Source organism: Lathamus discolor, chromosome 6 (assembly GCF_037157495.1).
Source record: "Lathamus discolor isolate bLatDis1 chromosome 6, bLatDis1.hap1, whole genome shotgun sequence".
Classification (NCBI taxonomy): domain Eukaryota; kingdom Metazoa; phylum Chordata; class Aves; order Psittaciformes; family Psittacidae; genus Lathamus; species Lathamus discolor.
The window spans coordinates 60,566,201-60,592,187 of NC_088889.1; the positions used below are offsets into that span (position 1 = coordinate 60,566,201).

Below are 25,987 nucleotides of genomic sequence, written 5' to 3' on the forward strand. Positions count from 1 at the left end.
AGGCATTTGTGGGCATTCCTCTTGATCTCACAAGCAATACACTTGTACCAGGTGCAAACCGCAAGAGAATCTGCAGTTTTCGAGCTAGTTAAAGTAAAGACATGCACGTGCTCTTGTGACCATTTCCCCCAGCTTTTCATTTCATGAGAACATGCTTGTCCTACAACATGTAGTGATCAACAACAGGGTGAGCAAGTAAAGCAAGTACAGATCGGTGACTGATTTTTTAAATGAAAACTCCTCCTGCAGACACTGTAACTTGCTGGTAAATAGGTTTGCCCGGACAAAATGTGTTAACAATAGGGGAAATTTTTTGGAATTTTTATTTTAAAAAATGAAATCTACCGTCTGTTAGAGTCATGCCCTACTATGTTTTAAATTCTTAATAATACTTTAGCAGTAACTAATAAAGTGGAGATGGCAATCTTCTTAAGAAGCTTCACCTGTGTGATTTCTCAGCAGGAACTTCCTCAGAGTAGCCAAAATAGGATTTTCAGAAATTCACGATCCAAAACTGTTAAATTACCTTCTTTCTATACCAAGGTTCAGCCTAGATGTTTGCACATTTCTGTTTTGATGATAATACACCTTGTTAATCTTCGAACTTATTATTGTCTTGATTAAACAAATATGGACAGAACACAAATATAATTTTTTTTCCCTTTTTTTTCTATAATAAAAGTAACAGAAGTACTCAGTGGCTATATAATCTTCTGATTCTCAGAGTACTTCTAACTTCCAAATATCAAAATAAAAGCAAATCTTGTACAAGAAAAATTGCAAATAACCCTGCATGAGGAAATGTACTGGAAAGGAACATTTTAACCCCGAAACACTTTGCTGCGATGTAATTGCAAAGCAAAGCCACCTGATTTTTTTTTTTAAATGAAAAATATCCCAGACAGCATACAGAATAATTACAAGGCACTCACAGGGCTTTCTGTGATGTAAATATAACCTCATAAAACCATAAAGCACTTTAAAAAAACCCCAAACAATTATAGAAAATAATAATCTCTAAATGCCAACATTTTAAACAAATGTTAATATCTGTTCGATTTTGAGAGCTTGTATTGCATACTACTATTTACTCCTATCTGATGACAGTTTCTTTGCAAGATTCGCTTACCTGGATGGTACAGTGCCTACAGCTACCATGTCATGGAACTGTTTCTTTAAATAAGAAATACGCAAGATCTCACACAGACTTTTTGATCTTGTAAATGTCAGACTTCAGGGCTGTTTGTTGTATCATCCTACGATTATAATTTATTTGAGGTTTTCATACTACTTATCAGGTATACAACAGCAAACCAATCATAATTATGTTCTCAGCAATACTATCTAGACATTGTGTTGCTCTAACTACTGCTTTCATTGTCTGTAAAACCGCAATTCTTCCAAAAATTTGTAACATCATTTGCCAGCTTCCTTAACTGGAACACAACAAACGCACCAGCTCCAAGTGCTTCTAACTCCTACTACCATTAAAGACAGTAAACATTCTAACTATGTCTGCATGGCCTTAACTTTGCCAAGAAATGAACAGTGCTTCAACAATAACTATAAACATACAGAAATGAAGTTTTAAGCAAATGTCTTCTAAGTCAAAAAGAAGAATTTAACAAAGTCAGTACAGTTTGTTATTTAGTCTGCAAGTTGAGTTTCATATATTCTTATTTCAGAATACTTTAACTTTCCATTCTGATTTAGCCCTACAGTGAATACCAGCCCATGAATCAGAAGACCCAGTACAAAAATAAGCACAATATAAGAACAGTGTATCCTGTGTTCTTGGCAGTGTTGACCCCGAGGATACTCTTTCAATGCAGTTACCCAAGGCTCCTATTCGGCTGCTGCCCTTTCTCACCCACAAATAAAAAAAATTTCCTTTCATATTTAAAAGGACTGTAAGCCTAAGGCTAAACATTGCTGTTACTTGACCTCCCACGTAATTTTCCCAATGAACTTACAAGGAGACAAACCTTCCCCACAATTCATTGTGAAAAAAACCACAAGGTAACTTTGATATTCCTACCCCGCCCCCCCCCCCCCCCCCAAAAAAAAAAAAGAAAAAGAAGAGAGATGTATTTCCAGAAGAACCAATGATACACACAGGATCACACTGAAGACACAATAATTCAATTACATCTCTGCAATGTGATGATTGATGAATACATAGGACTGGCAGTTACTTCTACAAGGCACAGCTCCACCTTCCTCCCTGCAGGTGAAGGAGCCAGCTCACAGCACCCTGGTGTCTCCCATACCTTTGGGAGACCATACCACAGCCTTCAGCTGAAGCTCTCCGCTCTCCGCTCTCCGCTCTCCGCTCTCCGCTCTCCGCTCTCCGCTCTCCGCTCACTCCCTCACTCCCAGAGCTCCACAGCTTGCACTTGTCAGAGGGTAATTATTACACTAGTTCAGCTTATGAGGCAGCTTCAGAAAACAGGTGGAGAACTGATAAGAAAGCAAAAAGCAATGAATCTGTGGGAATAAGCAACAAACTTTTAATATGCACTCACCACCAAAAAACCCTGAACCCAGACTTATGGCAAGCTGTACCCCAAATCAAGCCTGCACTGCAAACATACTGTCAGATAGTGACTGTAGGAGTAACACAAAATCCCTCTCCCCGATTTTGCAAGCTTTTAACTATTTTTAGTTTAAAATTCAAGACAAAGCACCAATGAGAAATCAGATGGAACAGGTTCATAAAATGAATGGCAGAAATGTCTTCATAAGGGAAAGCTTCCCACAGCCTTGAGAGCTGACTGAGGCATACTGCTCCCCTCTGGCAGCAGTAAAGGGAAGGGGCTAGGTTCAAGTCCTGTGATCCAGAATCTGTACTTTCTTTTATACATGATGGGCCCGATTCCTTTACTCTTATTCACACTGAACACTACTATTATTTTTTCCAGGGATTGTTCATAAACCAAGGACAGAGGAATTAAAGACTCAACAGATCACGGAGACGCAAAAGCTGCCTTTCATAATGTGAACTGCCTATGAGTTGATAAATTCAAGCACAAGGATTTTTCCCTTAAAGACAGTCCAGACAATAGTTTTGGTAATTATTAATTGTATCTTTCATGTGGAAGTGAACTCTGAAATCTAAACAGCAATTTAAACATAAAATTTAAGTATTCCACTCCAGATAAGATCTCACCAGAAGGGGGTTGGTTGACTTCTCACTATGATTTTTTTTTCTTTAACTAAGCCAGCCAAAACCCTCTTAGTGTTTCCACTGAGCATTTTATAAAAATAAGCCAGTCTGTTATCATCATAGTAATGATTCCAAAACAAATCACACCACTAATCATCCTCCTGATGCCAGGAAAACTTCCTGCTGTAGACATACAATTAATGAGATCAGAAGTTCTACCCAAGATGCAGTGAAAGGTGTTTCATGTGTGGTTACTCTGTGCAGTGCAACACGGGCACATACCCACAGGGCAGTGGCAAATGAGGTAGTGCTAAAAGTAGAAGCATCTGCCTTAACATGGTGCTCTGCCCCAAATAATTAGCCCTGCTGAAACCATCTCCCTTCTACAGAGGTCCACCAGGAAACACATTTCAGAAAGGGGTATGAACAAGGGAATTAACAGGGTTTAATACCTCTGCTATGAAATGGGTCCCATATACACAGCAGTGTTGGGGGTGAGGTGGGTGGTGTAAATTAAGAAAGATCTTATTTTCCTTTATATCTTGTTAAGGATTTTTTACTTCATAGTAAAATAAGATATAATTTATGATATAGAATATTTTCTAAAAATATAAGTGACTGGTTTTGGGTTGTTTGGTTTGTGAGTTTTTTGAGGCTTTTTTTTCTTTAATAATGTCAATCTTAGACTAGTATTCAGCACTACACCTTTTGAGAATTCACAGATTTCTGGAGTGTCTCAGGAGACTTTATTTTGTTCACCAAGTAATCCCAAACTGTAAAAACTATGCTGTTTCTCCAAAGTAGGTTTGCTCTCTAGCACTTAAAAAGAAGTAATTGCTCAGGTTCTTCAATTCCAGTCAAGGAGCAAATCACATAGAATCCAAAATAAACACACATTCTAAAAGCTAAGTACACACACTAACTTCTCAACATACCTTGCAAGCACCCTAACAATTCTTATTTTCTACTGTTGGCAGCAAACGAACTGATCTTTCTGCGTGGCTGTTGTAACTTGCTCTGTAATTTTGTGCCAAAACCAGAAACATGGTAATGACATTGAATAGGTAATTAGTAACTATTAAAACAGTATACAAACTAGGGCGTAGCCAAGGTGCTAGCATCTGTCTAAGCCACCTGGAGGGATTTGGCTTCCTAACAAAGCATGAAGGATGGTGGTGCCTCTGTAAAAATTTTTATAAATCACTCGGACGGGCTATCAAAGCGTAAAACAAACCAGAATTTCATGTTAAATCCTATCGCATGAAAAATGTGAAGTAGGAGAAAAATTTTATAACTTTACTGCCCCTTAAATAAAAAATAATAATAAAAGCCCATCAAAATCCTCACACAACAAAACATAACACAATTCATTATGGATGGAGCTTCAAGGAAAACAGGTTTGGGGGCTTGGTTTTTTAAATGTCAGGTATTTGAGTTACTCTGTAGACTTCTCCAGTTTCTAGTGGCATGAGAAGATTAGGTAAATACAGTATTTGTGTGTGTCTGAGGGAATACACAAAGCTTTGTTTTCCTGTGAAACAGCAGCCAGCCCAGACCCGGAGCCATCAACTTTTTTTCACTCCCTGCTACCAGCAACCGCTGCAAGAACAGGAATTCCATTTTCCTTCATGCTACAGGTGTTCTTAGCCTTCCCTACCACATAATACTCAATGCCACAACTATCAAAGACAGCTATTGAGGGTTTAATGTACCCTAAAAATATGAAAACGTATCGATGCTACTGCCAAAACTACAGCTACTGCAAATCTGCTGTGGATGTTAAATTGCTAGTGAATATCTTTTACACTAGGTTTCCTGATAAAAATGGAGTGTAATTAGTGACAGTAAAGTTATCAGCTGTGGAAAAGCAAATAAGACAGGTTTAGTTACCTGCAGGATTAGGCACTGAAGGAAAGCAGCCTTTGCTATACCAACATTTAAAACACGGGTGAAAAATAGACGCAAAAATTTATCTTCTAAGTTGATAATATAAATCAACAATACTCCCATGTACAGATTATGTACTTATTAAATGTGATACATAGAAAAGAGGCACAGCGCTGTCAGTTTGACAAGAAAACTTCATCAATGCTGAGACTGAAACTGGTCCAGCCTGCCTCCTACTCATCATAGGTATGTCTAATTCTATAAGAACAAACTGATTGCTTCTGAAGATCAGTCTGCATGAGGTACTACAATGCTGGAAAACCACTTTAGCTGCTTGTGGCATCAATTACAAAATCTTAGTTACCTTAGTTACTACGGAGAGAGTTTTACAGAAATTTCTTAAATCAGAATTTCAGAAAAAATGTGATTCTCAGAATGATACTAACAATAATTTCCAGTTCACTCTTCTTCACGTAAGTTCCTTCCTTAGTCCAGCTAAGAGAAAAAAAACACAAACCAGGTTTGGATGTGCAGTAAGGTAAAGGGATAGTCTGACTTGAGAAGCTAGCATAACACTTTTATTCTGTGCCAAATCCTTAAGGGCCTCTTTAAAATTCATCACCAAAAAGCTACAAAAAGAAGGGTGACATGAGTTCAAACTGAAAACCCCTTTCTCTGCTATCTCCACAGTTATTTTCTTCTCTCTGCTAAATACGTTATCATTCAAGGCAACCACACAGCATTAGATGCACCACAGCAAGAAGCAAGTGTACATTTGCTTCTCAGACAAATCCTTTGGTCTCTTTCATTTGGGTTACAGAGCCTAATGAGCTACAAAGAGATAGCATCAGTGCAAGATGACAAATCTCAAAGCCTTGAACTGCAGTCTAAAAACTAACTAATGTAAAGCAATTCTCTGGTCTCTGCAAATTCTGTGGGAAAGCCTTGCCGTTTGCAGGAAGAGGGACTGTGAAAATGGTTACTGGAGAGTCTGCAAGGAAGGGAGTGACCTAAGTTTTGTTTTGTTCTCTGCTAGCTTATAGAGATCAGGGATGCTGACTGACCATAAAAGCAGGCAGAGGATCACAGTCAACTTCATTGTTAATTATGATAGGAACTAAAGGATAAGCAGGAATATCATCAAGATCCCTTTCTTCCCTTGTCATAAGCACGATTTACTTTATTAGAAAGTTCCAAAGATGCAGCTGAATTTTTCTACAAGAGCATTATTTTCATTTCATAGGTAGATTTTAATCACAGCATGTTTTAAATAAAGACACACAGCTTTTTTTTTTTTTTTGCCACCAGAAAATGACAAAAAGGTACAAAATGATTCTGATTATACAAGGTAAGAAGTCAGTAGTCCAGACAGCTTACGCGATTTTCCTAGGGTTGCGCAAAACACCACCAGAGACAGGATCAGACCATGAGTAGTATTCCTGTTTCCTGCCCTATCTGCAATGTTTGCTGCCTACAATATTAATGAGAAATGTCAGTTATGAAACACATTATCTTCTTTGGCAGATGGCAGATGTACAGAGATCCTTCTCTAACCAGCTGCGATGTAAACAGTAGGTCTACTTGAAATACCTTCAATGTCATTTCAAATGGGCATTATGCTTCTTCAACAGTGCAGAAATGTTTGCAGAAATACAATACCTGATTTCTGAGCACCCTGACAGGTATAGAATGAGATGTGTTGATAGCCTGTTGATATGCAAGACTTGCAGATATTTTCCAAAGTCACGGTAGTTGGGATCCCATATGGCACAGACTATGTTAAACACAAAAGCTTTTGCCAAAATATGCTGACGTAATGGAATGCCAGCAGCTGAGCTATATCACCTAGTACAAACCTGTGAGAAAAATAAACTGTGATACTATTTTTCTTCCTAACTAGTTTCAGACCACAGTGTGATGATGTCTACTAGAAAAAGAAATCCATGCCAGTTCAGGTAATTGTCAGAAACTCCTCATATATTAAGACTGTAATACCAGTTTTTATATTATTTCCCATGCTTCAGAGCCATGACGCATGGAAAGCAAATGATTTAGCATACACTAAGGATAACATGCTTAGACAGTGACAAGTAATGTCACGAGGAAGCAAGCTCTTTTTCTTTTAATGTGGCTCTGAGAAAAGCCCAGCAGATTTCTCTCTCCTCTTCTTCAACAGGAAAGTTTCTTACTTGCTGCTGCCCACACATTTAAGGAGTGCAATTACCAGGAGTGGAGGGATTCAGACTAAAGGCCCCTGTTGGTATTGACTCGTGCTGTGTATACGAAAAGCATCTGCTAGGGAATACCTGTGCCCCTGCTCTGCCTTTCTCCTGCCCTCTCCTTTTGTAAGGTTCTTCCCACCCCTACTCATTTTCTATAAGGAGTATTTTAAATTGGAAAATTCGTCATTCTTAATTAAACTAGTGAGACTAAAATGGAAATGTAGTCAGAGAAGTGTTTCTATGAAAATAGCACATTCCCACCATAAACTTCTGCTCTCACACATTTAGCCTTATCTATTTACATAGCTCCTTTGTCTCATGTATCATTAACAGAACTGTTAATTAGTGTCCCAAGTCTGCAAGTGGTTGTGAAGCAATTTCTGTGACTGGTACCTACATTCTGCCTGATGTATCACAACCTTGACTCCAAGTAACCAGAACAAGCTTGAAGAGCTGGTAGTTACAAAGAACTTTCACGTGAAAATTGTAATCTGAAATCAACATGTTGTGTTGGCAGAGGGCCTTTAAAAAAGTTGCTTTTCGAAAATACAATCTGGACTATTACACATTTACAAAATGAAAAGGAATGGTTCACTGGGAACTTATCCTAGAACAAGGCCATGAGTCACAAAAGTACTGCAAAAGGTATATGCATACAAGTAAGCAACAGTTAAACCAGTTCACTGCTGTTTTTATTGCATGGGCTTCATAAAAATAATCATATCCAAGAGCACAAACTGAGAGGTTTTTTGACAGATGTTCATAGAACTACGCTATTTCTTCTGAAGTATTTAAAACTTGGGGTAAACTTATAATAATTAAAACATCTGCCTTAACATTTAGAGGAACACATAGCAGTTTTACTGGTTACACGTGCTTTTTCAGAATGCCAAGAATGCATAGCAACATCTATTCTGTAATTTATCCGTCTGTTTTTTTAAAGATAATTGATTCTTGTCTTGGAAAACATTTACAGACTGTAAAGTATATGACAAAAGTTATTAAACATCAGGGCAGATGTGTCCTTCACAATTCGTAGGACTGCAGACCAGGTCTCAGTTGCTTTCCTGTGTTTAACACAGAGTCCCACAGCTGAACAGTGCACGATATAAATACATGCTTTAGGGTAATACAAGGCATGCAACTTCTGCTATCCACATCAGCAGATGATTTATTGCTGACTGAAAGGAAACACCATCCAAGTCGTATTGATGTTCCATGAATAATGCGCTTCCCAAAAATAATGTTTCATATTCATTTCAGATTTTTCACCTTTTAACTCAATAATTTAAGATTAGGCACAAGTCAATATGATTACCAAAAAGAAGAAAAGAAAAAGGGCAGTTGGATATGGCATATTGGCCAGAAATTATTTATAGAGGAAAGAAATAAAGGAGACTGTTTGGCAATGGATAAGGACCTAGGAACAAGAATATTCCTGATAGTAGGAAGACGGATGGACAGATGGACAGATGGAAGATGGATGGACAGATGGAAGACAGATGGACATAGAGACAGATGAAAAGTTAAGACAGAAAGAAGGGAGCAGGAGAGGGATCAGTGAGGCATGGAAGCAGAAAAACAAGTGAAAAAGTAAGAAAATCAATGCAGCTTTGTGACTCAAGCCAATAGTGGGAGTATGGCAAATAGCCAATAAAGGAACCTATAAGCGGGCACAGAAGTAGTGCATTAATGTTAAGCAGGAGCTGTACAGGATTCAAGGCTGAGAAGAAACCTAGAGCTGAAGGCCCAGCAGGTCAGTTAGTCAAAGAGCTACTGTCAGCAGAGTTAACACTAGTCAGCAGAAAAGGCTGTGCAACAGAAAAAAGGTCAGATGCTGATAGCACGGAGGTGGTAAAGGATTTAGGAAAGAGGTAGCGAGCGTGCAGTAGAGGTACTCAGTAGAGGTACTCAGTAGAGGTACTGAGACCCTAGAGAAGCAATGCTTCACTAAACCAGGGGTGAAGAGAAACTTCCATGCATAATGAGAAAGGAGATCCTCTGTGCTGACTGACCAAACGCAAAAGCACAACTAGAGTCCGTATGCAAAGGCAAAAAATTGAAAAGAGGACAAATGGCACTTAGCCTAGAGACATGTGAGATAAGATACAACCTTTTCTAATTCAGCATGGGCATTCTCTTTTCCTTTTCCCGAGACTGACAAACACCAATATAATAGCTAATCTAGGCCCTGTCATACATCATCTGGTCAGTCTTGTGAAGTGAATCTATGCTATCACATTACTCCATTTAAGGTTAAACAGAGAAAATGAAACATCCAGTAAAATAAAATTACCTTAAGCATCTGTCTGTCTTATTATTCTAGTGTTTAATAATAAAACATGAGCAGAGTAGCTATGCACTTAAGGGTAGAACCACAGTACCAATCACAGAAATATTTCACAAGGAATTTGAAATTAATACAGGCATTTCCACAAAGAAATACGTATATTCATAAACATGTGTGTGTCTGCTTTGTCACTTTGCTTCTCTAGCAGCTACAAACAGCAGCATAGCTCAAAAAATCACTTTTCTGGAATGCAAATGAAAGTTCATGTTTTAACATGTAGAATTCCAACTTTCAGAAAATAAATTTATGATTAATCTGAAAATACATGCACAAGATATAATCTATATTAAATCAGCTATGCTTATATTAGAAAGATTTACTCGAGCAATTTAATTAAAATGCTGATTTATATGGAATTTCCCCCAAAATCAGTAACTAGGAATGAGAAATATCCAAAGTAGTAGCTCCTGTTCACTTAGACTTCTGATATCATTGCACTAAGGCAGCACAGAGGGGAATGGTTACTCTCTACGGGAAATTTAACTTTTCCTATGTAACATGGTAGAACATACCTTTGGCTTTATGCTTTTCTCCGTCTACCTGTATTTCAGATGGGCTTCTATTTATATTACAAAAACATCCAGGTCCATCTAACTATTTGTATATTTGTCAGCTTGAAAAAATGCAGACCAGGACTGTCTATTTCTCCATGATTAGAAAGAAGTAGAATACGTTGAGTCTTACTACCCCACCTGAGCAGCATATAGAACAGTAGGCAAACCAGCATGCTACCTAAATAAACAAGGTTGTTTAAAGATAAAAGCAGTCAGAAATCTTTCTAGTATTTTCTCAGCTTCAAAATAAATACTGCCTGGTGATCTCACATTTCCAGTTGTCCTTGCTCCATGAGGGAAGGAAAACCAGGCATCGAGAGTGATAACATAGCAGGGAGGGCAGCGACGTCACTGACATGGTGTACAGTCCCCACTGCCCAAACAAGAACAGCAAAGCAGATCCGGTGGTGGTAACAGAGTTGGGCAAGAATCCAGAATGCAAGGCAAGTGTGTAGCAATGAGGCAGGTGCTCATTCATTCAAGCCAGGAAGCCAAGGCCTTGAGTTTAAACGCAGCTGCTAGGTCAGTGGGCAGAGGTGTAAGGTTGGAGACCCCAGGTGAGGCTTCTCACAGCTCTTTTCCCAGCAGTCTGATGAAAGGTCACACCAGCTGACTTCAAACACAGGCATCTAGACACTTGGGATGGTGAAAAGAGGTTGCAGAAGAAAATTACAAAGATGGATTCTTACTGGCTGTTCAGGGCAGTCAGAGCCTGTCAGAGCCCTGATAGTGTTCAACTGAATAACCGCTCTTAGAGTGTAACTTGAGGCGTATGAAAACTTGGAAGGGCTATGCCCAACATCTGAAGAGTTGTATATCCAGTGCAGATGAAGCAGCAGTCTTGGGGGACAGAAACAGAAAGCCATTCAAAAACTAAAACCTGGATTTCATTTACCCTGGGCCCCAAATACCGAACTACTGCACTTGTAACTCTTCAGTCCGGCACTCAGTAACACAATCAAGAATGATGCCCCATCTCTGTACATAAATAGCAGTTTGTACCACGTGTGCCCAAGAGAAGCATTTTCTCCCTCAGGCATGTTTTACTCCTCTTTTGTGCTTATGAATGTAACACTTCATACATAATCTTCAAAGCTTCTCAAAAACTTAAATTCTAAAAAAATCACAGCACAGTATTATTCCCATTCCATCAATCAGGAAGCTGAACAGGAAAGTCCACGTATTCCATGTTTGTATGCATCAGAAACCCCCCCTGATCCTGGTCTTCTGATTGAATTCTAAATCACTTCAGAATCTATATAGATCAAACTTCTCAAAAGTGTAAAAAGAAAGAATATAGCATGAAATTCCTAATCATTGTCAGTTATGTCAAAGAATGTCATCAGGGAATTTCCACTTCCAGTGCTAGTTTTAATAAAACTGCAATTAGATATTTAGTTTCATTAAAAATTTGTTTAATGTTATATTTAAAACTTTTTAGAGGAATTAGGAAGTCACTGATATAGCCCCAAGCAGGATTTAGCTTTTCTTCCATCATGGCAAGCTATTAGTCTTTGCTAACACCAACTTCAGCTAGGGCATAATGCTGTTTGGAACTGAATTAAAATGCACATAACATTCATATAAGGATTTTCCTGCTAGTTCTTTGACATGATTGCAGATTTTCCCCAAATGAGATAACCACTGCCTCGTAAACTACTGATATTCATATAGAATCAATAGCTTCTAAAATAGGCACATCTCTCAAATATTTATTACAGTAAAAAAATATTGTCTCTTTGCAATGGCTTAGTATATAAAATTGAGGATGAAATCATATTCTCTTCTCTCTTAAACTATTTCACCTTGGCAGAAGTGTCTTGAACAGATAAGGGATGTTAAACAGGGAATTAATCTCTAATTACAGAAAAATAGTGTTAGAGCAAAATTAAATATAGTATTGGACAAAAAGATCATCAAATATCACAACAAAAAGCTGTGAAGAAGTTTAAAATTATTCTTTGTGTTGAAGATTTCAGTTATTAAAAGGTATTTTCAGGATTTAATGATTTAATGATTCAGCCAGCACACTAGGTTGGACTTTAAGACATTATGATTACTTGCTTTGGAAAGGAAAAATAGTCTTCATAGTGGGACAAATGAAGAAAAATAAAAAATAAAACAATATGCAGAACTGTGAGACTTATCAAAACTAAAAACCCCAAGTGCATGAAAAGAAATAAGGAGGAAAAGAGGTAAGGAGGATGAAAAGTTTTGAATATATATATATATATACATGAAGCTTTTGAATATATATACTCTCACTTGATTTACATTGAGAGAAATTACCATATTTCATTTCATAAAATCATTCAATCATAAAATGTTTTGAATTGGAAGGGACTTTAAAGCTCATCTGCTACCAACCACCTGCATGGGCAGGGACACCTTCCACTAGACCAGGTTGCTCAAAGCCCCATTCAAACTTGGCCTTGAACACTGCCAGAGATGGGGCAGCCACAACGGTAAAGAATTCACAGCGAAGAATTTAGAATCGTAGAATCCTAGAATCACAGAATAGTTAGGGTTGGAAAGGACCTCAAGATCATCTAGTTCCAACCCCCCTGCCATAGGCAGGGACACCTCACACTAAACCATCTCACCCAAGGCTTTGTCCAGCCTGGCCTTGAACACTGCCAGGGATGCAGCATTCACAGCCTCCCTGGGCAACTCATTCCAGTGCCTCACCACCCTCACAGTAAAGAACTTCTTTCTTATATCCAGTCTAAACTTCCCCTGTTTAAGTTTTAACCTATTACCCCTTGTCCTGTCACTACAGTCCCTGATGAAGACTCCCTCTCCAGCATCCCTATAGGCCCCCTTCAGATACTGGAAGGCTGCTATGAGGTCTCCACGCAGCCTTCTCTTCTCCAGGCTGAACAGCCCCAACTTCCTCAGCCTGTCTTCATACGGGAGGTGCTCCAGTCCCCTGATCATCCTCGTGGCCCTCCTCTGGACTTGTTCCAGCAGTTCCATGTCCTTTTTATGTTGAGGACACCAGAACTGCACACAATACTCAGGTGAGGTCTCACAAGAGCAGAGTAGAGGGGTAGGATCACCTCCTCTGACCTGCTGGTCACGCTCCTTTTGATGCAGCCCAGGATACAGTTGGTTGTCTGGGCTGCGAGTGCACACTGCCAGCTTCATGTGAAGTTTCTCATCGACCAACACCCCTAAGTCCTTCTCTGCAGGGCCGCTCTGAATCTCTTCTTTGCCCAACCTGTAGCTGTGCCTGGGATTGCTCCGACCCAGGTGTAGGACCTTGCACTTGGCATGGTTGAACTTCATAAGGTTGGCATCAGCCTTCCTCACAAGCATGTCAAGGTCCCTCTGGATGGCATCCCTTCCCTCCAGCGCATCAACTGAACCACACAGCTTGGTGTCATCGGCAAACTTGCTGAGGGCGCACTCAATCACACTGTCCAGGTCACCGATGAAGATGTTGAACAAGACCGGTCCCAACACCGATCCCTGAGGGACACTACTCGTTACTGGTCTCCAGCCGGACATTGAGCCATTGACCACAGCTTTTGTGTGCGGCCATCCAGCCAGTTCTTTATCCACCGAGTGGTCCATCCATCACATTTCTTCCTAATATCTAATATAATCTATTCTTGTTCAGTTTAAAACCATTACCCATTATCATATTCCTACCTGCCCTCCTGAAAAGTCCCTCTCCAGATTTCTTGTAGACCCCCTTTAGGTACTGGAAGCTGCTCTAAGGTCTCCATGGAACCTTCTCTTCTCTAGGCTGAAACAGCATAACTCTCCGAGTGTCATCATAACAGAGGTGCACCTGCCCTCGGAACATCTTCATGGCCTCATCTGGACTCGCTCCCAGAGATCCATGTCCCTCTTGTGTTGTTGCCCCCCGAGCTGAAAGCAGTACTCCAGGTGGAATCTCACCAGATTGGAGCAGAGTGGGAGAATCCCCTCCCTTGAACTGTTGGTCATGCTACTTTTGATGCAACCCAGCACACAGGCATGTTGCCGGGTCTCACTGACCATCTCATCAGCCAACCTCCAAAGCCCTTCTCCCAAGGGCTGCTCTCAATCCATTCTCCACTCAGCCTGTATTTGTGCTTAGGATTGCCCTGACTCAGGCGCAGCACTTTGCACTTGGCTTTGTTGAACTTCATGATGTTCGCACCTCTCCAGCCTGTCCAAGTCCCTCTGGATCCCATCCCTCCCCTCCAGTGTGCTGACCACACCACACGGCTTGGTGCTGTTGGCAAACCTGCTGAGGGTGCATCAATCCCACTGTTCAGGTCACCGACAAAGATCTTGAACAATGCTGGTTCCAACACTGACCCATGAGGAACACCACTCATCACTGGTCTCCACTTGGACATCAAGCTGTCGACCACAACTCTGCATGTGATAATCCAGCCAATTCCTTATCCACCAAGCGGTCCTTCAGTAAGATTTATGCCTCTCCAATTTAGACAATTTATTTAAATCATATTTTAAAAGATCAACAGAAAGAAAAAGATACTGGTATTTTTATTAAATTTTTCTACAATGCAGGAGTTAGTTACAAATGCAAAAATTCAGTTACAAAAAGTAATTAAAATTAAAATTTTGGTGGTAGCTTTTTTTTCTTAAATGTTTGCCCTATTTTACCAATAATCTTTTCTGTTTAAAGTACTCTTTTTTTTTTCACTCTTAAAATTAGCTCTAGGCAGTCCTACTCCAAACTTACAATGGAAGTTCCAGTTGAAATAAAAAATTGTTAATTAAATGAGCTTTTAAACTCCCAGAGTATGAAGAAAGAATACTTTCACTACCTATAGATACCCTGCAATGCAAAAAACTTCTAAGAAAGGTATTTAGTGAACTTTATTTGAAGTAAGGTACAATTCAGTGCACTTGTATGTACTGTAAAACGATCGCACGCTTGGCAGTTATTGCATAAGATTTCCTAAGCTAACCTAAAGTTTCCAGTTCTTGATAGCCAGGATAATTTTATCATTCTATTGGTTCAAGCTACTGTGTGTCAAAAATTGTTGCTGGCTATTCCTAGAGTTCTTTAATTCAAAAAAGATAGTATAGCAAACAAGATTATTATTAATTTTTTTAATATTACAAATATATAACACTTGTTTGCAGGACAACTGAAAAGAGTTTGGAGCCCAATGAAAGGACAAGTTTTTGTGCCTAAAAGACACAAAACCACTGCTGTGGCTTTATGCTTTCACTTAACTGCTTCTGAAGTGACAAATGTGAATAAAAATGAAGCCTATTTCCTTACCTTCTATTCCTCTTTCCAAGATAATTTATATTTTCTTTATATACAGTTCTAAAGCAGTGTTTCTCCCAATGGAAAAAAACACTGCTAGCTTCCATTTAACTTTTTTATTCATCCAGTACTTACTCTACATCTTCAGATCTATTGCATGAAGCATATTTGTATCATTAAATGTATTGAACATAACAGCTTTACAAATACTCAATGAAAAGATTAAAAACTCACTGAGCATTATAACAGGGCTTTTTTTTGTATTTTTAAACATCTGTAACAGATTATATGCAGAAAGCCTCTCACCAGGGAACCCAGAAGACGCCTTGTGGTGTTTCCACACCCGGTCAATTACAGGATTACTACTATTAAAAAATAAGTCTTTCTTTGGGACTGTGGATTTAAGTGTATTATCTGAAATTGGTAGGGATCATCTTTGCTCATAAAATGCCAATAGGCTTACTGACATCAAATTTTGAGCTAGGCATCTTTGAGACCAACACAAAAAATCTGAGAGGCTTCTATATAGTAAGAAGATCTTATACCAGTTTCTATTGGTGCAGGAATGTAGTTCCTATATTTTTATTCACCTTTTGATAGATAGGACCAGTTATCAGCAAATCCCTTCTATTTTCTCTTCAATGACTAAGAACTGTGTCCAAACTGAAAAATGTATCTCATTTGTCGTATCTAAGACAATTGTTCTTAAAGAGAAGAATTTTTGGGCTATCAAAACTATGTATGCACAGCTCAAAATACTTTTTTTCCCTCAGTTTCAATTTTACATAAATCCAGTAGTGACACTAATTAAATGCCAACAAAGTGTCCACTGGTTTTATATTATGGAATCCTGTAAATGCTTTGGTAGATAGAAGCCAATGGGTTGACATAAAATAAATCAGGCATGTTGAGAATAGAAAAATACTGCATGCATTACACAGTATGTATTAAGGCTTGCATAGTTATTGTCATCACTGTAACTGTAAAAGGGCAGAAAATAAGTGAATATATTAGGCAAAACTTTTATATAGGAAAAAATGTAAAAAAGAACAGAGATACATGCATACTTCCACTTCAGGTCCAGCCTCTGACCTTAGTGACATTAACATAATCCACAATAATTCTTTTGGATTCGGTCTGATTACTGTGGCTCACAGATGGGCCAACCACAAACCAAAATTGCTAGGAAAGATGGCGCAATATCTGAATACAGTCACCTCTGGATTAAGAGCTGGTTTAGGGCTCTTGCAAACTTAATTTACTTAAGCAGTATTGCAAAAGGTAACAAATATGGTTGGCATGTGGCCTTTAACTGTCTACCATTCATTATTTCCTCACAAAGGTCAGAACTGAGGCTTTATCATAGAATCATTTTATACCTAAGAACAGCTTCAAGCAAAACATCTGGGGGAAAAGAGCTCCAGAGACTAATTCTGAAAGCTTTACCTGAATGAGTCTCCTGCACTGCCTCTTGATTTCACTAACTTGAGCAGAGACACTCTGCAATAGGTTGTCCTAAAGCTAGTGCCATGGTATTAAGAAGGTAAGAGAAACTCAAAACAAAGCAACACATACTAAAATAAAAATAGATACCCCTTGGCCAATGAAATCATACTTCAAGTTATTATTCATGCAACATATCTCTCTGTTAAACAAAAACAATAGTTGACAGGATCAAAAGTAGCTGTGGTCTGGAAGTGCCCGTATGTTGAAAATAAAAGGGAAAAAAAAAAAAAAGACCAGATGGACACAGCAAAGTACTTAAGCAGCTTACTTTAGAGCAATACTACATTTTCTTACTTGATCAACAAATACTGGATTAGTTATGAGTCTTGCCATGGCAGGTGGCACCTGTGGTTTTGACTGTCATAGGAAACATATTTAAATATGCCTAAAAAGCTTGAATAAAATAAAGAAGCCAATTACAAAGACTAAGACATATTTAGAGACATCCTCGAAATAATATTACCAATATAGCACTACAAAAATGTGATATATGTAGGCTTAACACTACTAAGAAGTAGAATGATGTGATCAGAAGGGAGCTGATTTTATATGCAGAGATTAAAAAAATACCTCAGTGTTTATTATCATACTTACATTCCTTGTAGAATATATTTTTTCTTCCTAAATCCCATGACAGGGTCTTATAATAAGAAAATCTCCTACTTTTACTAAAAGGACAATTTTGAAAGTTTTTCACCTACAAATCAAACTCTCATTCATATAACTTACAAATCTGCACAGGCAAAGTTCAGCAGTTGAGAAAGCACCTACAATACTAGACTACTACCTTCATCTAATCTAGGCTAAGCTCTAAGCAAATGTCTCAGTTTTTCTCAGCAACCCCTTTTGTGCAGTGAGAGCAACAAAGCAAGTCATGATGACAAGTATACTAACCTTGACCAGGCCATGTGAAACACTAATCACCACTCAACCTTGTTTACTAATTAGCTTTCTATTAAGTTACACATATACAATCTCTTCTTCTTAGTTAATAGATTTGTTTACAAGAACCTGAAAAATCATTTGTAAAAAAAAAAAAAAAAAACCCAAACAAAAAATAACCCAACCAGACTTTATCTTCCTCTGTTTATATGAAATCAACCAAGAATCAGTCTGTTAGTGGAAAATAGTCTTGAATTAAGCAATACAAAAGCTACCTCTGCTCCATCTCATGAAACTCATTATCCCATGCACACTAATGTAATCTCTGGGACAAAATGAAATTTAGTGCATATGGTCACTGCTGGCTTTTAGGCATCAGCTAAGATGTCTTAGGGTAACAAACACATTTCCCACAGCATTGCCTCAAGCATTTTTAGAAACAGGGTGGAATGCACATCCCATTTAGAAAGAAACTGTGTTTATAACCTTATGTTTAAATGACCTACAAGCATGGTTTCTACTGCTTTTATCTAATTATTCCATATTCCTGGCAAAAAAAAAAAAAAAATCTAAAACTATTTCTAACTTCTCTACTTCATCCCCTGCAAAGTACAGTACCCACCTTATCTGAAAAATTAGCTTACCATTAGATCTGTGGCAAAGTCCCTCACAGATGGTCTTTCTTTATCTTTTCAATGCCTTAATTGGATTTTTATATTGAAGCACTAAAACTTAATAAAGGTCCATTTCACAAGACATCCCTCTTGCATTTATTATACTGACTACAAATGTAGTCTTCAATCCCAAATATTCTTTAAGGAATGTTTCTTTAAATATGCTAAATTTATACCTAAACACTTTCTAATGAAGTTTTGCACAGTCTCAGGATACAATAAAAACTTTGCAGATTTCAAAGACTGCTTTTGTTAATGATTACAGACACGGAATGTCTATGTTTGTAGAAAAGTTTATAGAAAGCCTTTATCCCACCATTTTTTATTGCCATGTTTTCCTTACGTTCTACTTTTTGTACAAGCCTACACTAATTCTTCGTCCAATACTTACCTGTGTATTTTAATTTCAGATGACTTTCCCACAGGCCTTTTCACAATTACAAGTTCCCAGAAATCACTGACGTATAGTACTGTTATACATTTGCAAATTAAACACATTAAAATTTGCTGACTTTGAAATTCTACTTTTTCTTCCCCTCTGCCACAGCAGTGATTAACCATGATATTCTAAACTTAGCTTCTATGATTATCTTGTCCAGGCTAAACAGAAATCTTAACTAAATTACTTAAGAGATGTTCAATACAATTCACTCTTCAAAATTAAATCAAAAGTGAAAGCCAAGATTTACTGCATCTGGAAAACAGTTTCTTGGATCATGCTACCACTGATTAAAGAGAAATAAGTACTTACAAATTTGTCATTGCCCTCTTTTGGAAATTTACTTGTACTAGTTCAATACATTACTATTTTGTGGTAGCTTGCAGTTCATTTGCTTCTAATAAAGATACCACTGTTTTCTGTAATAATGTAATCGCCTTCATGATCCCTAAGAGTCTTTGCCCATGTGTCGTGGTTTAAACTCAGCCACGCAGTCTCTCTCTCACTCCCCTCCTTTCTCCCCGCCCTGCTTCCAGAGGGATGGGGAGAACTGAAAGAATGTAACTCCCACGGGCTGAGATAAGAACAGTCCAGTAACTAAGGTATAACACAAACCCACTACTGCTACCACCAATGATAATAACGATAAGGGAAATAACAAGGGAAGAGAATACAACCGCTCACCAACTCACCGACCGATACCCAGCCTGACCGAGCAGTGATCTCCCCTTTCGGGTAACTGCCCCCAGTTTTACATCCTGGCCATGACGTGCTGTGGTATGGAATATCTCTTTGGCTAGTTTGGGTCAGGTGTCCTGTCTCTGCTTCCTCCCAGCTTCCCCTCCTCCCTGCCAGAGCATGAGACTCACAAAGTCCTTGGTCAGACTAAACATTGCTAAGCAGCAACTAAAAACACCGGTGTTATCAGCGCTGTTCCCAGGCTGAAAGTCAAAAGCACAGCACTGCACCAGCTACTAAGAAGGAGAAAAATGACTGCTACTGCTGAACCCAGGACACCAGGGTTGCCTTCTCCCAGCTTGGAACAAAGATAATAAGAAATCTTTCACAGCTAAGACTACAAACAACTTCCCAGAAGTCTCCCATATTATCACTTCCAAAGCTGTGTAACTTATTAGATACTAATAGGATTAACTTGGTATCAACTGTAACATGAACTAATGAACACATAATGAAGTAGCTCAAAGCCACTGTGATACATAAGTAGATAACTGTAATTAAGTTTCCTTTGCACTTGCTCATCACCCAAATATTTTGCCCCTTACAAAACTGTGTGATTTCACGGGCAGGCAGAAACTGGAGCAAAGGACCTAGAAAACTGTGAAAATAGCAAATTATGTAAAAACAATATAAGCTGCTTATGCTTTGTGGGAAATACCATTAGCTGGCTATCTTCGAGAAATCTGTAGAGGGGCTTTTGACAAGGGCCTCTAGTGACAGAACAAGGGGGAATGGCTTTAAGCTGACATATTTAGATTAGATCTTAGGAAAAAATTCTTCACAATGAGGGTGGTGAGGCCCCAGCACAGCTTACCCAGAGAAGCTGTGGCTGCCCAATCCCCAGCAGTGTTCAAGGCCTGGCTGGATGTGGCTTGGAGCAACCTGTCTAGTGGAAGGTGCCCCTGCCCATGACAGGTGGTTGGAACCAGATGAGCTTTAAAGACCCTTGAAATCCAAAACATACTATGATTCTATGAGTCATCATTAGAGATCTCTAGATACTTACAAATTCTCATTCTCAGAAGAGATTTATACCAGACAATACCAGATACCCTAATTCTCATTCTCAGATTTACACCAGAATTCACAAAAGGGTTTTGGTATTGTTCTGTTCAACACTGCAGTGCTTAACTGTGAGTGTCCTGTGACGTAATGGAAATTGGCACTCTAAGGCAGGCATCCAGGACCTGCAAAAAATGCCTGGGCAAAATGAAGCACCTTGCAAAGAGATCATCAAGGACAGAAAATAAAGTGAAAAACTTAACTCTGCCAGTCATTAGAAAAAACATTGGAGAAGATAACTTGACAGTTCATATCTGTCTCCATCACTAGTTTACTTGTGTCCAAAATGAAAAACCTCTCAGCATCAAGAACCTGAGCCAAATCAGAATTAACAGTTACAAAACTCAAAACAAAACCCAACCAGAAAAAGGCAAGCATGCAGCACATCAGCCTCAAAAGTCACTGTCCTTTGTGCTGGCAGACAGAACTCTACCATGAAGTAATGAGACAGTTGAACACTGCATTAAAATCTGCAGAGGGCTTCACTGCCAAGCTGTGTGTCAGCACGCTGTTCAGGGGATCATTGTGCATGGCAAACTTTTTAGCTAACTTGGTATGCAAAAGGATAATATTCAGGGAATTTGGTTGTCTATTGTTTTAAAACTGGGTAAGCACCAGTTTTGAGGATCTCAGAGGAATCTAATGGTAGCCTGAGGTATCTAAATAGCAATGCAGATGCTTATGCTATGCTGGCATGCATAAGGTAAAAGACCATAGCCATATGTGAACAAACTTACCTGTTACTCTTAATACACACACACACACACATACACACACACACAAAACCAAAAAAAACCCCAATACTTTCTTACTATCAACTTGCTATCAAGAAAAGTGCATTAGATGGACTTATATGGATGAGACAGTTATAACTGAGAATATATATATAATATATATTCTCCTGGTAAGCTTTGTACTTCAGGCACATGACTAGAGTGTATTTAGAAATAGTCATGTCGACTTTAATACTGGTTGAATTTAGTCCTAGAGCATCATTTGGCAGTAGTCAAGAATTGCTACATGCTTTGTAAAGTATTACAGTAGGCTAGTACTGTTATTATATAGTCAAAACTACAGTAGAATTTAGAGGTCCCAACTGGGGAGGAACAAAAGGTCAATGAAATAGCACTAAGGATTTTTAGTTAATATCATGCATTAAATAGCATAGGGGAAACTTAAAGATAAGTGTTGTAAACATGCAAAAGTAAAGGCTGTCATTGCAGGTGCCATACAGTTCAAGAGTGTAAGAGATGGTATGGTGCAGCCTAAAAAGTAAAAGAAAATAATCCCACAGTACAAGAGAGGGAACAATGGAACATCAAAAGAACAAGAAAAATATTTAAAAAGATACAAAAGTTGCAAGTCACTATTCGTTAAGACTAGAATGAAGATGACTGGAGTTGTCAAGACATGAAATGATGAGGGCCTGAGTGAGAGTTCTGGTCATGTGAATAGAGAACAAAGGCTGAATCAGTCTGAGGTTGAGTAGGAAGAAGTAAATCTAAGTAAAAGGCAATGAAATGAAGTCTAGCATGGAATAGCATGTATGATCGTGTACATCCTTATAGCCTGGCATTTAAGGTAACAACATTTTAGATCAGGTTCTTGTTTTGCTGGTACTTTCAGCCTGTTAACTAGATACTTTAGGCAAAGCCAGGCTGAGAATATAGATGATGTGCTGGAAGGAGGCTACGCAGCTGGTTCTGCAGACACAAGGCATATATCCCCAGGTATTTCCTAAGAAAGTACTTCGATATTACAGTCCTGGTACAAATATAGCCTTCATATTTTCCTTTTCTTTCTTGAAGTCTGTCCTGGGTTTACCAGTAGCCGTTTTTCTCCTTCTTAGTAGCTGGTGCAAGCTCTGTGTTTTGACTTCCAGCCTGGGCAGAGAGCTGATAACACCAATTGTTTTTAATTGTTGCTAAGTAGTGTTTATTCTGGCCAAGGACTTTGTGAGCCTCATGCTCTGCCGGGGACGAGGGGAGGCTGGGAGGAAGCAGAGACAGGACACCTGACCCAAACTGACCAAAGAGGTATTCCATACCACAGCACGTCATGCCCAGGATGTAACGGGGAGTTACCCGGAAGGGCTAGGGACTGCAGGGTTGGATGAGGTATTGGTCCGTGCTCGGCTTGGGGGTGTGGGGCGAGTTATTGGTCGGCTGGTGTTGAGGTGTTGTATTCTCTTCCCTTGTTATTTCCTTTATCATCATTATTATTGGTGGTAGCAGTAGTGGTCTGTGCTATACTGTAGTTACTAAACTGTTCTTATCTCAACCCTTGGGAGTTGCATTCCTTTTGATTCTCTTCTCCGTCCCTCCAGGGGTAGAGGGAGGGAAAGGAGGGGGGGAGTGAGTGGACGAGCTGTGTGGTTTATGGCTGACTTTGTTTAAACCACGACAAAGTCCTTCTTGTGTTGCTGACAAAAATACGTTCACCACTACGCTGATGGAGACAGTGCTATATTGCAATTTTCCTCTCCAAATTCTGACAAACCCATGATTTAAAGTGTGTAGATACTCATCTGATACATCTTGGCATTTCATTCAAGAAAGGATACATCAATATTCTCTCACTTTAGAACCACTTTGTAAAAACTTGTCATAATTTTGGAGTAAAAGAAAGACCTTCTGCCAAAATACTGAATTGCAGTAGCCCTCATAGAGGATCTTGTGTTCCCACCTACCCACCAGTCATTTCTAGATGTATCAGTTAAAACAAAGGCAAGAAAAGTGGTCTGAAAAGGACTGTACAGCAATAAATAAAACACTTCATTTACTATAAGTCTTTTTTCTAATGGTAACACACAAGACTCCTGGCATGATATCCATGAAATCTTTACAATCAATTTAAAGATTAAAATATATTATAAGTTCTTTTCCTTCAGCAAGTAGTTTCATATTCTATGCAACTAAAAAAGCTTAATCCTTTTATTAAAAGAATTAAAAGATTAGTAGAAAACAATTAGCCTTCATTTAATTTTCAAAAGTCTATTCTATCTCCTTATCTGACTAGAAAGCAGCGTACAATTCAAAAAGTACCTTAATTCGCGTCACTCTTCAAATGACTCAATGTTGTCCCTTCGATTAACTGTTTCACAAGAACGTGTTGAGAATTGAAGGAATTAAAACCTGAAAGTTAAAAAAAGAACTCACTGCAAAGATTGCCTGCTCATTACAGAGTACACTATTCTGAAAGAAGTCATCTTTGGCATTTTTTCTAAACAAAACCATCACATTCATAAAATCTGATTGAGGTTGAATGAATCAGGGTCAACTTCTCACCATACTCCCCTACATTAAGAAACGTTAAGGTGAGTACATATTCCATTTGCATCTTTACTAAGCATGGTCCCAAATGCAAGTTTTGAGATGACTTTCACATATAACATCATAACAGAAACTACACAACCATTATATTGAGTAATGTGATAATTTGCTGGCCTTTGAAAGATTGGGGGGGGTTAAGTTTGGCAATCATAAAGCATACTGTTAATGAGAAATTAGAGGTTGTGAAATTTATAAAAAGATGATAAACCCCAAACTCTTATTCACCAGCTGCACCAGCTAGACAGTAGCAGAGAGATACATTTTTAAAGTAAAAGGCAGGTTGCAGCACATTCTACATCAAGCATCTCTGGAACAGTTGCACAATCCAGTTATACAGTAAACAATCATGAGAAGATAAAACCAGAAGAAATACATAAATCCCTTCAGCAGAAACTGACTGGCACTTTAATTTTGTTTTGTTTAAATGTTTCCTTCCTGAAATTAATAGCTTTACACTCTCCACATATGAAAATACAATGCACAAAAATGAAAGGAAAAAAAGGCACACCTTAATTAAACTAGTCAAGATTATTTTATGCCAAATTATCTAACTTTTTAAAATCTGAATTTTACTCATTCCTCAAAATTTTGAACAAAGATAAACCCGAAATTTCAAACTGCCAGACACTCTGACAGTGGGAATTTGGAAGTTGCCGTATAAACCAGAGCTACCGGCAGTAGCTACCACCAGTAAACTGCATTGATGTTATACTGGCAGACTAAGCTATTTTTTGTCATTACGACACACAATAGAATTAACATCATGTTGAACACACAAAATCCCCAGCACTTTCATCGAATCACTAAAGAGAGACTCCCAAGGACTGCAACATTTTCAGTAGCTGCCTCTTACTGACAGGAACAAGTGTGTAAACTGAAAAGTGGCTCTGATACAATTCAGATACACTGTATGAGAACAGCATTTAATTTAATCTGCAGACAATTACTGGTAAAGCTGCTTTGTGTGTTGGGTTTAATTCCTGGGCTGTGAAGTCACGAAATGGTGCTCAGCAGAGCAGAAAGGTGAACGGCATCCTGTTAAGTGAAAGCAAAGAGGCATTTTACGTATGGCTCTATAAGCTGGCTAAAGCGGGGGCCTGTGTCTCAAACAAAGAACACTGCTTCACAGCCACATTCCCACCCAACTAGCCGAAATCACAAGCTGTAAAGTAACTCAACACAAACAATGGTTAAGCCTCTGACTTGTGGCTTGAAGCAAATTTTTTGTCAGATTCTATCTGTGGACATAATTAGTTGCTTGCCAGAGAATTTCCTGGCACAGCTGACAGCCTAACACTTTTACAAACGGCATGCATTTCTACCCATTGGGAAAGGGGCTCCAAAATAGTTTATTGTCAGAAGCCATTGAATTAACGATATAAATGATTGAAGAGAAAGTGTTGTTTGGAGGTATCAAGAACCCACTGGATACCTGCCGTTTCTGGGATGCAAAAACGCAAAAAGAGGAAGCAGAACTGTAAACTATTTACGTGTACATAACATGCCATTTATCAAGATTGCTCTAAGCCCTGAATTTGCATAATGATGTGGTGGCACTGAGCCATGCTTGGTACTTAGAAAACCCTAGTGACTTTTCTTAGCTTACAGAGATAGGAAAAGGGGTGCCTTCACTGCAACAAGTATGTTTGGAACAAAGCACAAGTCAAGCAGTGCTTTTTAATTTTAGGCTTGTGTGCATGTAAAACCTGAGAATATGGCAAAACCTACTGCTAAATTTCAACAACATTAGTGATCAAAGTTTTGGGCAGCGCACAGACAGGGCAGAGGGGAGTTTTGCCACCACTGATGCTGCAGTGGGCCTTATGCCATTCACAGGGGAAGAACAGCAGATATGTGCTGCTCTCCTTTTTATGATGGTTAGCGTGCTGAGACAAAGTTTCCATAGAAGTTGCCTAAAAACCTACCAATTCTTCTG

The 25,987-nt window shown here is 38.7% G+C and overlaps 1 long non-coding RNA gene across 1 annotated transcript in view; it reads right to left on the reverse strand.

Moving 5' to 3' along the window:
• LOC136017563 (uncharacterized) overlaps positions 1-25,987 on the reverse strand; it is a 76,790-nt gene that overhangs the window by 26,334 nt on the left and 24,469 nt on the right. The window contains exon 2 of the long non-coding RNA XR_010613982.1: positions 23,764-23,853. This is a non-coding gene — a long non-coding RNA (uncharacterized LOC136017563). The remainder of the gene's footprint in view (positions 1-23,763; positions 23,854-25,987) is intronic.